Genomic DNA, 14,921 nt, shown 5'->3' with positions numbered 1-14,921 from the left:
GAAAAATATTATTTTATAAGGTGTTTCCCTTAATGAGAAAAACTAAACCATTAATATCTATTTCAGTTAAAAAACCAGTTCAGAAGGAGTGGCTGCTGATTATGGATGCATTAGGGAGAGGATAAAAGCAATAGCACGAATGGAAGTATTAACCTTGAATCGGAGAAGCAGATATTTGCTATTGTACCTGAAGAGAAATGATAAAGGTAGATTTAGTTATCGATAAAGGACAGGAATTTGAAATATTGAAATAACTAATAATAGCAGTTATCTGCTATCAGTGCATCAGTTGGAGTGAGGTTAGTGATGTGAGTAGAGAAGTGAAATTTTGGGACTGTGAGGTAACAATTGATATAAATTTCTACACTTGGTTTCTAATTTATCTAATTGACTCTTCCCTTAAGTTTTTTTTTGCTTATGATAGCCAAAAATGACATTATTATATTGTTAACCACACATTAAAACACATCTTCAACTACCTCTTATTTTATTGCATGAAATATTTTGCAATAAAAACTGAAAATATTCTCATGTGTATTTTGTGCAGTTGTAATTTAAAGATTAGAACTGCATACTCATAGCTGTATAACTCATAATTATAGTCAGTGTTACAAGGTAAAAATAAATTGTGAAAGCTCTTTTTAGAGTATTCAAATTGAAATATCTTACACTAGTAACAAGTAAAAGAACTTCAAAAAAGCCTGGCTAAGGATAAAAAGTTATAGCATTTCACGAATGAAATATCTCCATTATTTTACAGTTTTCCTGAATGACAACTGAACTTTGTGATCATTAAATAAAAATGATCCATATTAGACCATTCATGTAGTATCTGAGTAGATGGTAACCCACATTTATATAAATTTATAAATCAAATACAAATGCTTCCTATATCTTTCAATGAAAAAAAGCTGTACTAATAACTCTCAAACTAAGCAATGTAAAGAATAAAATATCTCAAATCCATGGAGTATTATTATCAAAAAATCTTTTAGTAAAAGAAACAAATCAAAAACAGAACTAAAAATTAGTGGGTGTATTTCTATAAAGAAACATTTTCCTTATATCTTTACCTTTCCATAAAGCTTTGATCACTTATTTTGGGTTCATAACAAATTCTAATCAAATAAGATAGATAGGTAGATAGATAGATAGATAGATAGATAGATAGATAGATAGATAGAAAGAAAGAATAACCAACTGGCCCATGAGCTAAACCATGTTTGCTGCTGCTTTTTTTAAACAGTTTTATTGAGGCATAATTGATATTTTTTAAATTGCACATATTTTATGTATGCAGTTTGACGAGTTTGGATATATGCATATACCTGTGAAACCATCACCGCAATCAAGGTTATACACATATCCATCACCTCTACAAGTTTCCTGTGCCTTTTGGGAGTTTTGGTTTTTGTTTTGCTGTTTTGTAAGAACACATCAAATGTGATCTAGCCTTCTAACAAAATTTTAGGTGCACAATACAGTATTGTTAACATAGAACTATGTTGTACAACAGATTTCTAGAACTTAATTCACCTTGCATAACTAAAATTTTATACCCTTTGAAAAACTCACCATTTTCACCTACCCCCCAGCCCCTGGCAATCACCATTCTCTGCCTTTATGATTTGGATGAATTTGACTATTTGTTCTTCTTGTGACTGGCATATTTCGCTTAGCATGTCTTCAAGGTTCATCATGTTGTTATAAATGTCAAGATTTCCTTCTTTGTTAAGGTTTAATAATAGTCCATTGTATAAATATACCACATTTTCTTCATTCATCTCTTGATGGACATTTGAGTTGTTTCTATATCTTGGCTATTTGTGAATAATGCTGCAATGAACATGGAAGTGCAGATATTTCTTCAAGATACCAATTTCAGTTCCTTTGAATATATGCCGAGTAGTGAGATTGCTGGGTTATATGGTAGTTCAATCTTTTTATTTTGTGGGGGGGGAATTTCCATAACAGTTGTACCACTTCACATTCCCATCAACAGTGTACAAGCGTTCCAACTCCTTTATATCTTCACCAATACTTAGTGTCTTTATGTGAGGTGATATCTCAATGTGATTTTGACTTGCATTTCTGTGATAATTAATGATGTTGAGCATCTTTTCATATACTTGTTGGCCATTTATATGTCTTCTTTGGAGAAATATGTGTTCAAGTCCTTTGTGCATTGTATAATCATAGTTTTGGGGTTTTGTGTTGTTGTTGAGCTGTAGGAGGTTTTTATATGTTTTGGGTATTAGCTCCTTATCAGATATATGTTCTGCAAATATTTCCTCTTATTCCTTGGATTGTCTTTTCACTTTTAAGATGTGGTAGAAATTAAACATCTTTAAGATGTAGCAATTAGATGTAGTTAGCTATATTACACAAAAGGCCTCTATCAAAATAAAATTTGCGTGAAGGACTAGTAACTTGTTATTGGTTTAAATACATAAGACCCAATTATTTCCAGGTCCAAAGCACATCCCTTCCGTAGGTAAAGTTGAAAAGACACAGATTGAGAGGGTTTGGATAACCTCCAACTGTTGTTCAAATAAGCAATAGAAATAGGGATTGAACAATAAATAAATCATATATCTCCCTGACTCTTGTGAAATTTTCTCAACACGTTAACTAATGTAATGAATAATTTTGAATTATGGCTTAAGGTCTGTGACAATGTGGCCTCAAGTTGAATAGTATTTCTGCTTCAAGAACATTCATGATAATGAAAAAGTCATAGAAAATAACTGTGCTTAGGGTATGGGGACTTTAGGAATCTAAATCACAATCGCAGAAACAATTTTTAAAAAATAAATTTCTTTAAGTCCCTTTTGATCCAACAAGGAGAGGTGTAACTTCAAGTCTCATGTCATAGGCTCATTTTATATGGGCAAATTCTGAATTGTTTAAGATAAATAGTAATTAACAGGTAAGGGATTTTTAGCAGAAATCACATTTGTAAGGTAAAATGATTCATAAAACAAACTGATATATACTGGCTTGCTTAGATTTCAAATTCCTTTTGAATGTTCTAAACAGCTACAGAGGACTGAACCTTCTTATTCAATCCCATTTGGGGCATAAATCTTTCATTTCGTTATATACAAAATCTGTGAGATGACCCTTCATATGGATATTAATTCTCACTTTGTCTTCATTTCTATTCCCCCAAAGAATTCCAGGCATTGAGTTAAGGAGAAATTCTGATATTAATAAACTAGATAAGAATTAAAGAATTATACTCCATTTTAGTGGGTAAAGATAAAAAACTATGTTTTGAAATATATGTGGCTTAAATTAAGATTAAATGAAAAATATTAAATTTTATTTTATTTTTTTTGCGGTATGCGGGCCTCTCACTGCTGTGGCCTCTCCTGCTCCGGACACGCAGGCTCAGTGGCCATGGCTCACGGGCCCAGCTGCTCCGCGGCATGTGGGATCTTCCTGGACCGGGGCACGAACCCGTGTCCCCTGCATCGGCAGGTGGACTCTCAACCACTGCGCCACCAGGGAAGCCCTCTAAATTTTATTTTTCAAGAAGAACAAGTGAAAGGAAGAAATAAAAACCTTAGAAGGGTGCCTAATTACAAGAATTTTCATGTTTTCACTTAAAGACAAGAACAGATCAGAGTTAATGACCCCAAACCAAGATCAAACAACTCTGGGATAAGACTGAACCTGATTATAAAATGAATTGTTGAAAGAAGGTAATTAAGTAAGCAGAGAAAATTCTCAGACTTAGTCTGGAATAAATTGAGCTTAAAATTTATTTTTTTGAGCTAATTACTTTCGAATGATTCGCTCACCTAAAGCAGAGCGCTTCTGTATGAATATAAACTGATCATTCTGAAAGGATGATAGTAAAGATATTCTTTGTTATGTGTGTATTGGTATAGTTAGTATATAAATATTTATTAAATTAAATTTATAATTAACCATAACTTAACTATTTCCTAAAATTGGTTATTAATTAAAGAATTTAATAAAACATTGTAGCATGGTTAATTGCAAAGAATAAAATTGAGAAATAACACTATACTTTTTAAATAAATAACTTTTGAATCATATTTCTTTTTCTGACTGTAGAGCAGAAAGATACTTTTCTTTATTTCTTTTTTGATTTATTTAATTTTTGTTTTGTTTTTGGTGACTAGATAGGGTTTCTAATGTCCTAGGGAAAATAAGAAGAATTAGTCATTTAAGACAATAAAAATAGCATGGCTTCTACTCAGAGAGGGTCCCTAAGTAATCATTCCTGCACAATACCATTTCTTCAAGGTAGCAAGAGTACTGTAATTGACAATTTGGGTATGGAATTATTATGTACTTGTAACAGTGCATGGCCTATTATCATGTGATATCTCCTGCTGCTTTGTAATTAGTTCTGTGCATTGTTTGGACAAGTGGCTGTGTACTTCATGGAGTGTTCACCAGGTAGAACATAACGGCTCCTTGGGAGCCAATTAGCTGGGCCTGTCAAGGCCAATTTCAGCAATTTTAGTTTGTGGATTATAAGCCAAAAAGCTGTAATTGTGACAAACATATAGAGTAGTTTATATGCTAATAAGTAATATCCGCTTTAACAATACAAATTCTTCCCTATTTATGTTTATTTCTTATTATAACAAAGAATCATTGTTTAGAATTGTCTATGATTCTTAAATTGCTGGAGTATTCAGCCAACAATGAGTAATAACTAACAATTCTTATTTTCAGGATAGATTCTTAATTTTTAATGAAAATAAAGGAGCAAAAGGAAGTGTAGGTCCTTTTACAAAAGTAATAATAATACTTATACTTGGTAGGATATATTAAAAGGGTTTCCATAAGGATTAAATTGATCATAAAGCAACAGACACAAAAATGTCATGTTTCATAATATATTTTTGCTGGTTTGCTGTTTTTATTTCAGAACTAGCATTTTGCACAAGTTCAGGGACTTTCTATGTGAATGGCAAGCCTACGTTTTGAACAAGGTTGCATTAGTTGATTCTACTGCAATTTTATATATAAAACAAGTATTTTTATCAACCCCTTTCTTTAACAGCAAGGAACTGATCTATGAATGTTCCCTGTCTCCTTATATTGCAGATGGAGAGAGGATATAGTTGAAAACCAGACTCCACTCTATTCTTAATCAGAATATTTTAATGTGGATTAAGAGATGCTACAGGGGGTAGGCAGCACCAAAAACTCCTTTAACAAAAAAATCACTGCATTTAAAATTTCCAGTATTAGAACATTTTATGGAATAAAGCATTTTCTTATAATGTTGCTGATGAAGGAAAATACGCCAGGAAAGATAGTGCAAAGGAAATTTCTTAAAGATATTTGTTACATATTTTAAAAGAAAATGGGTTAGTCTAAACTGTTGACTAATTAATATGTGAAGTCCAGCTTTAACACTGAAGTTAGAAATGAGAACTCTCTTTCCTTGTCAAAAATAAACCAGGCACTGACGTGCCCTGATGTTATACACATTTACATATAGAATAGTAAAAATGTAGGTTTTGTTACATCACCCATTTGGTAAATTACTGAAAAAATTGTGCAAATTACTATACTCTAATATTTATCATCTTATCTAGCTAAGAAGATTCTTGGAATAATTTGCTTACTGTAAATTTCTGCACATAAGACATTGTATTTGTTCAACCATCTATATACTACATAGCCAGATAGAATGGATGATTTTGACAGTCATATATTTTTCCATTTTTCTTTAAAATAAATATGTAAATAGTACCATGAATTTCATAAAATTCATTAGTGACTGCCTAACATTCTTTTGGGTGGGAATGAAGGAAAAATTCCAAAAATTTTTCTCAATTACTTCACTCTTGCATTTCCTAAATAATAATTTTTAAAAAAAGTTAGAATGTAGTAGTATTATATCTAGAATACAGTTTTTAATCTACTAAGGTTACTATAAACAAAATAGAACAGTACAAGTATGGGTCAGTCCTGTAAATTTTATTATGTTTGTAAAATTCTGTTTGGAATTAGATGAATACAAGTTATGAAAGCTTGCTCATTACTCTTTAAACAAGGCACATACACACACACACACACACACACACACACCCATACACACACACAGATGGGAAATTTAAATAGCTCTTTGTTAAAGATAACAGATTTGCTATTAATGACTATTGGTAACATCTGTCAAACATTGGAGAAGGAGAAAACATTCTCACACAAACATTCATACATACCTTTGATGCAGCCATCAAAACCCAGAGTTCACAATGTCATCACTGGAAAAGAAAATGACATCCCAATATTTCTCATGAACAGACAAGCAAAAATTATTAACAAAACCTTATCAAATTTAAATTTTTAAAAATCCAGATACTGCAAAATTTCCTTCGTGCCTCCCTGCTTCACATCAATCTTCATACTAGATAAGAGTCACGTTCTAATTTCTAGCACTACCAATTAGTTTTGACTATTCTTGAAATTCATATTAATAGAATTGTACAATAGGTACTATTTTGCATCCTTTACTCAGCACTGCTTTGTAAGGTCATCTGTGCTGTTGAATGTACCTGGATTTGTGAGCCCTCTAAAGCAGAGAACTCAGTTAAGCTGTGCCCAGAATTCCGACCTTTAGAACTGTGAGATAATAAATTTAGGCTATTTAAACTCCTGTTTGTGATAATTTGTTATGCAGCATAGAATACTAATATAATAATAACCTTCAGTTACTAATTTAAAATATATTTAAAAGATGATTGACGCTATAAAAATGATCATTTATTGTTTTTTTTTTCCTAAAACATTTTTGCTAAAACATTTATTAGGTAGGGTGTTTTGAGCTCCAAGAAATAGAAATGTGATTCATATTAGATCAGGCAATAAGGAATCCCACTGGCTCACAGCACTGAAAGTACAGTGGTAGTTTGAAATTCATGCACAACTTCATCACGGTAGCTCTCTTGGCTCTATTTTCTTAGTCTGGATTCTTCCCCTTGTGGTTTTAGATGGCTGCGGTACCAGCCAGGGTTCCAAGATTCCTGATTCATCTAAAGTGTTCTATCTTAATAGTAAGTATGCTTTCCATCCTGAAGCCACTGATAAACCTCTTCTTCCTTTCACAGAATCAAATTTGCTTGGGCTTTTCCATCTATGTATCAAAAGAGTAAAAGACATGGGATGACCATGATTGCTGAAGGCTAATTGGTACCCACTTCTGGAGCTGGTGGGTTTTTTCCCCAGACATATTTATTGCTACACAGTGGGGGAGGGTGAAATGAACTTGGGAGATTATATACAATGTCTCCTACAAATATTCCCTAACAGTGCCCCATATACTACAAAATAAAGTCCAAACACTTAGCATGCCATTCTTAACCATTCACAATATGACCCCTACTTGGTCCTTTAACTTTATCTTCCTCATCTCAACTCCTTTCTCTTATTTCTTCCACACAGTTCTCTTCCATTGCTATCATACTAATTTACTATGCAGAGCACCTGTGTTGTCCTATGTTGAACAATACAGGTCCCCTCTGCCTTCTCTAGACACCATTTCCATGTCTGCTACCAAATTAACTCTTAAAAAAAATATGAATGGTTTTATTGAAATGCTTATAGAGAATGATTAGATAATCATTTATAAGAAGTCATTTTAAAAATGCTTTTCCACGTTTGTTAAAAAAAGAGTTGTCTTTATTTTCTTTTGCACTTACCTTCAAATCTAGATTTTAATTTTTATTTTTTAACTTAAATATTTATTTTAGAGTATATTTAGACTCAGAAATTTTGAGAAGATAGTACAAAGAGATTCTATATATTCTGGGTTTCTGCTATTATTACTTTTTATTGTGGTAAAAAATATAAAATGTACCATCTTAATAATTTTAAAGTATACAGTTTAGTAGTGTTAACATTATTCACATTGTTGTACAGCAGATCTCTAGAACCTTTTCATCTTGCAAAATTGAAATTCCATAATCATTGAACAACTTTCCATTCCCTCTTTCCCCAGGCCCTGGCAACCATCCTACTTTCTGTGTCTGTGAGTTTGAGAACTTTAGATAGTATAAGTGGAATCATACAGTATTCATCTTTCAGGAACTGGCTTCTTTGACTTAGCCTAATACTCTCAAGGTTCATCCACACTGTTGCATAGGGCAGGATTTCCTTTTTTTAAAGGCTCAATAATATTCCATTGTATGCATACGCCACATTTTCGTTATCCATTTATATGTGGATGGATGTTAAGTTGTTTTCATATCTTGGCTTTTGTGAATGATGCTGCAATGAGCATGGGAGTGCAAATATATCTCTGAGATCCTAATTTCAATTCTTTTGGATATATATGCAGAAGTGGGATTGCAGGATCATATGATAGTTCTATTTTTAATTTTTTGAGGAACCTCCATACTCTTTTCCATTGCAGATTCACCATTCCACATTCCTACCAGCAAAGTACTTAGATTCCAATTTCTCCACATACTTACAAATACTTGCTATCCTTTTTGTTTTCTAAATAATCATTATCATAACAGATGTGAGATGATATCTCATTGTGCTTTGGACTTGTATTTCACTGATTGTTAGTGATGCTGCACATCTTTTTACATACCTATTTTCCATTTGTTTGTCTTCTTTGGAGACATGCCAAAGTCCTTTGCCCATTTTAAATTGGATTGTTATTACTATTACGCTTATTATCATTGTTGAGTTGTAGGAGTTTTTTCTCTATTTTGAATAAAAGCCCCTTATCAGATATATGATTTGAAAATATTTTCTTCCATTTCATAGGTTACTTTTTCAATCTGTTGATTGTTTCTTTGATGCTCAGAGTTTTAAGTTTGTAGTTCATTTGTCTATTTTTGCTTTTGTTGCCTGTGATTTTGGTGAATTTATGAGAGAAAAAAAAGCATTCACATATTTTTCCAATTTATGCAAATGGTATAATGTTACTTGAAGGTATTTTATAATAAATTAAAGACACATGTTGTAAAGTCTAGCATCACCACAGGAAAAATAAGATCAAACAATGAAGAACAGCTAAGAAGTCAATTATGTACATATAGTGGAATACCAAATTATTTTTTTAAAAGTTAATCCAAAAGGAGGCAGGAAAAAAGGAAAATATTTTAAAGAGAACATACTAAGATGATGAGCCTGAACTTAAATGCACCAAAAATTGAAGTTAATATAAATGATATAAATAACCCAAGTAAAAAACAGACTGTCAGACTGGATTGAAAAGGAAACCTAAGCTACTATATGGTGTCTACAGAAACAAAATTTAAATATACAGCTTCAGATAGGTTAAAATAGGAGAAAATATATCCTATGCAACATTAATACAAAGAAAGCCTTAATAATTATGTTAATATCAGACAAAGTAGAACTCAAAGAATAATAGCAGGGATAAAGAGGGACATTGCACTGTAATAAAAGATCAATTTATCAAGAAGACACTACAGTCCTAAATGTATATGCACCCAATTGCAATCTCAAAATACACAAAACAAAATCTGGTATAACTGAAAAAAAGCAATAGATAAATGCTCAATTATAGTTGAAGATCTCTCCATTCTTCTCTCAGCTTTTATTAAAACAATTAGACAAGAAAATCAGTAAGCATATAGAATACTAGCACAAATTATCAATCAACTTAACCTAATTGACGTTTTTAGAACATTCTGTTCAACAGCAAGAGAATACACAGCCCATTCAAATGCACATAAGACACAACAAGATAAAACATATTCTAACCAATGAAACAAGTTTCCATGAATTTAAAATAATTTAGAACATAGAGTATATCTCTTCTGACCACAGTAAAATTAGAGACTAGATAAAAGCAAGATACCTGGAAAATTTCCAAGTGTGTGGAAATTTATAACACAGTTTGTATATAACAACACATAGATCAAAAGAAAAATGACAGTTGGCAGATGGAATAATCATTATTCAGGACCTGTGGTAGTATTTCAACAGTTTTAATGTAGAGTAAATTTAAGTTATAATATCATCTTTGATAACAAAATTCTGAAAGAAGAAGTTAGGAATAATTTTTTAAATTATATGCAGTGATAGAATAAGGAATGCTAGAATAAAGAGTCATGAAAGTTTGAGACAGGAACAGATAACTCTTGGCTTAGAAATTCTAAGTCACACAGTATTTTCTAAGTCTTTGAGGTATAGTGCATTTGATTTTGAGTGACAGCTAAAGTGTTTTAATATTGTAACTTTGTCTTTTTAATATTGTAACTCTGTCTTTAATATTATAACTCTTCTTTATTTGAGGTTAGGTTTTTATTTGTACTTTTATAAGTTGAGATAGCTCTATATTTTAATTTTTTGTTAGGAAATTTGTGTAAAACTAAATTTATGACATTTAACATACAATGCCATGGAAAATATGTTTTGTATTTTTTAATTTCAGAAAATAAGTGAACATTCTTGTGTTTTTTTATTCTGTGAAGTTATATGATGTTAGTTATCACAAATTTAAAGTAATACAATTTTTATTTTGTGGACCTTTACTTCTCTTATGACTAAGCAGATAGTTTTTAGGGAAAATATATATCTATTGTAAAAACATTTTTTAAAAGGTATGTTCCATATTAGTTGATGACAGGAAGAATGTAATTTTTGTAAGTCATTAAAAAAAAAATACACACAACTGGTATTCAAGTATACTGACAACAATTGAACAATCACCTGGCATGTGCACCTTGACCCAGGTCATTTCTAACACCCTATCATCGGGCCCTTAAGATTTCTAGGTATCACTTCTGATGTTGAAATTTGGTAGTTTTTAATATTTTAAAACATATTATTAACAGATGATACTATTCTAAATATGCATATGTGAATTAGAATTAATTCTAAAAGCTGATACAAAGTACCATTAAGCGGTATATGTTTATTACTTACGATCTTTAAAGGTTTGATCATATTGAGCTGTTGTTATACAGCCATACAATTTGCTGGTTATCTGTTTAGAAGAATCACAACGTATCGATTGAACTCTATATGAGTAAATAAATAAGATCTTGAATTCGTGATATACTCATTAGTCTTTGATATCTTTTTGGTTTTATTAAACATACCTTACTCATTTTACTGACCAGGTTTCATTAATTTCACTAATTTTTTTCCTTTTTGTTTTTGAATTCTTATAAACAAATTTGGTATTATAGTCTGTTAATTAACCAGGAAAACATGTCAGGAACACCACTAGTAGATTTATGTCAGTGGTACTTGGTCTTTTCTATTGATTTAGGTTTACTTTTTTTTTTTTTTTTTTTTTTTGCGGTATGCGGGCCTCTCACTGTTGTGGCCTCTCCTGCCGCGGAGCAGAGGCTCTGGACGCGCAGGCTCAGCAGCCATGGCTCGCAGGCCCAGCTGCTCCGTGGCATGTGGGATCCTCCCGGACTGGGGCACAAACCCATGTCCCCTGCATCGGCAGGCAGACTCTCAACCACTACGCCACCAGGGAAGCCCTAGGTTTACTTATTAAGAGCTATATTCCATTAGAGGGTGTAGTCACTAAGAACAGTGACAAAGAAAAAAGTAATTAAAATAATAAGAAATGAGATAATTAAACATTATTTGATATACAGCTCATTGTGAAAAAGTTTAGACTTTGGGATTCTTCTAAGTTCCCTTTAACACTTTTATAATATCATTTTAAAAATATCAGCCACTTGGTTGTCAGATATGTTAGCTCTGTGACTAATGAAAAATCTCAGAATATTGGGAAAGAGTGTGCAAATAAAACGTTCCATCCAATGGAAACAGAAGTTCTTGATTATTCTCAATGCAGAGATTTAATTAACTTTAAATTTGAAATAATTCTTATTTGAGTTGTTTTATACCCTCCTCCAATTTGGTTCACACACACTCAAACCCCTTAGAGATGTTACCTGTAAAGAGGATGAGCTGAGACTATTCAAAGATATAGACATATTAATTCAAAAAGAAAAATGATAAAATAAAAATTATTTCCTCCAAAGTTTTGAAGTGTATCCTAGGGATATCAGAGAAGAGATGCTCAGCTCCTTTGTAGACTGCAGTGGATTGTCATGACAGAACAGAGGCAATATTAATACCTGGAAGAGGAAATAACCAGCCTGAGCTAGTAATTAGTTTGTTGGGGAAAGTCTTGTCCTTGCCAAAGATGAAGCAGACTCACACTGTTTTGTCATACATTATACAATTTTCTTCAATTTTATAAACATCTGTAACTTATAATTCTGTCTCCAACTTGAAAAAATAAAAATTAAAGATTCTCTAACCCTAAATTCTTGTCCTGAAGCAACTTCCCCAAATTTAATTTATTTCCAAGTAATGTTATAAATAAATCATGAGAAACAATATACACACACACACATATATTTTAATCAATTCATAAAATGTCCAGTATACTGAACTCCTTTTGGAAAAAAAATTCTTTTCTGCCTTTTTACAAAAGCAGACCTTAATGAGTACCATAATTTCAAAGTTTTAAAAATAATCTTCAAATTTTTATTTTAAAATTGCAACATATTTTCTCCTTAGTAAGGGTGTCTGTGTGTATCTACTTATGTATGATATGCTCTTCCCAAGATATGAGGTAAGTGAAAGTAAGACTGGTCAAGACTATATAAGATGAATTTTCTAAAGGTAAATTTTAAAATGACTTCTTCATTAAATGTCATAAAATGAGTCTCACTAAATGTGCTTAAGTTTACAAAGTGAACATGCTTCAGCATAAAAATATGTAGTTTTATTAGATTAGTCAGAAATGCCATTGAGACCTGCACCAAATAAAATAAATTTTGATTCTCTGTATGGGATAAAAATGTATCCCTAAGAAAAATCAAGCAGCTTAGCTAATAATTACTAAGCATTTAGTCTTCTGAACATGTCCTAGAAATAATAAGACACTAAAATAACAATGATCCAGTCCCTAATCTGATGAAAGAGTAGTAGAATGTTTGGTTTTCTTAGGAGTAGAGACAGTGAATACAAGTCTCAGAAAAATATAAAAGAATAAGAAACTTGCAAAGAGTTAAGATATTTGGCATTAAGGTGAAAATTATAAATTTCTATAGTATATTCAGTGCTGTCAATAGTCTCACTAGTTCTAAAATTAATCAAAATAAATGTGAATACATATTTAGCATAAGAAAATAGATTCAATATAAACATGAATACATGTGTATAGTGCAAATTTATAATGCACAAATAAATGAAATATTTAAATATTACAATATTAATTTTTTAAAAGTCTTTTTAAAAGGACTTAAATTTTACAAACATAATTTTAGTAACAGTGACATGTTTGACTACAAATAAATTTGAAATTTCTTTTTTCCTAAACATAACATTAAGTGAAATATTACGTACAGATTTATGGAGAATATTAGTAGGACACATGATAAAAGATATATGGCTATATGAATACAAAGTTTCTATATTACAATTATAAAAATCATAATTAGCACAATAAAAATAAGCAAAGGATTGAAAAGAGTAAAATAGAAGCACAGAAGACAATAGACATATATAAAAAGTGTTAATCTTGCAAATATTTAAATATGTTGTCTAATCTTTCACCCATCAGTTAGAAAGAAATTACTTAAGATATATTAAAGCATGGTATTGACCAAGGAATAATAAAACTCATCCAATCATATGCATTTGATGGATATCTAATTTGAAAAAAATCTGTCTTTTGAAAAGTAAAGCACTGACCCTAATCTTAAATAAATTATTTCAGAGGAGGACAGAACAGAAACACGAGGGATGGATCATGTTAGAAATAATAATATAAGGTCAGTGTCATACTGTTATCAGCGGATGACAAGCGCATAAGAATAAAGATGAATTCAGAACATTATCTACAAAAGACATAAATACAAAAAATTTCAACAAAATATTAACAAAACAAACAATAATATATATCAAAAAGAACAATGCATCATGAAAAAGTAGGGTTCCTCTTAGGAATGAAAATTTGTGAAAACTTTAAAAAAACAAAATAGAAATCACATGTATAAGATAAAGGAAAAAAATCATATGAACATTTATCAAAAGAGAGAATGTATTTGGCACAATTCCGCATCCCTCTGTGATAAAAACTCTCTGCTAACTAGGAGACCAAGGGCAATAAGGAGATCATGGAGCACATCAAAAAGATTCTGGGGAAGAATTAGGAAACCCCCGAGAAAGAGGAGCAGGAGAAAAAAACAGCTTTCTCACTCAGCCCATTTTGGCCCCCAAAATTATTGCCTGTGGGAGTGTATCTGTGACATGCAGGGGCAGGTGCCCTGCCCGGGCCTGGTGCCATTGCCCAAGGAAATGACAGGGAAGTACAAAGCCACTCTGAAAGCCAGTGCCCAAGACTGAGGCCCCAGAAAACCCCGGTCCTATTCCCCGAGGGACTGAAAGTCTCTTTGCAATAAAAGGTTCTCCTTTACACACGTGTGTAAAAGCACATGGGGGGAGGGGAGGAGTTGGGCTGCAGCCAAGCTGCCCAGTGAACACCCTGTGCCATCAGGACAATAAATACTTCAGAATCAAAAAAAAAAAAAAATTTTTTTTCTCTAACCTGATAAAATGCATCTACAAAAATGCAATAGCTAATGGCACACATAACGGTGAGATCCTAAATGCTTTCTTCCTAATTTCTAGAAAAAAAGAAACTCTGCTTTTACCACTTATACTCAATATCATACTCAATATCACAGCCCATGAAACAAGATAAAAACATAAAAACAATAAATACATTCCATAAAGATAGGAAATAATAAACTTCTAGCAAAATAATAAAATTTAGTCGAGTAATAGAGGCAAGGTCAATAAAAAAATATTTTTGTACACCAGCAACAAACAATTGAAAAAATAAATTAAAAAAAATACAATAACATAAAAGTGCTCAAGAATATACTTAGCAAAATCAGTGT

The sequence above is a fragment of the Delphinapterus leucas genome, chromosome 18, assembly GCF_059928025.1.
Source record: "Delphinapterus leucas isolate spDelLeu-1000000601 "Yukka" chromosome 18, BTC_Dleu_Yukka2, whole genome shotgun sequence".
Classification (NCBI taxonomy): domain Eukaryota; kingdom Metazoa; phylum Chordata; class Mammalia; order Artiodactyla; family Monodontidae; genus Delphinapterus; species Delphinapterus leucas.
Note: the sequence above shows the minus strand (reverse complement) of the source record.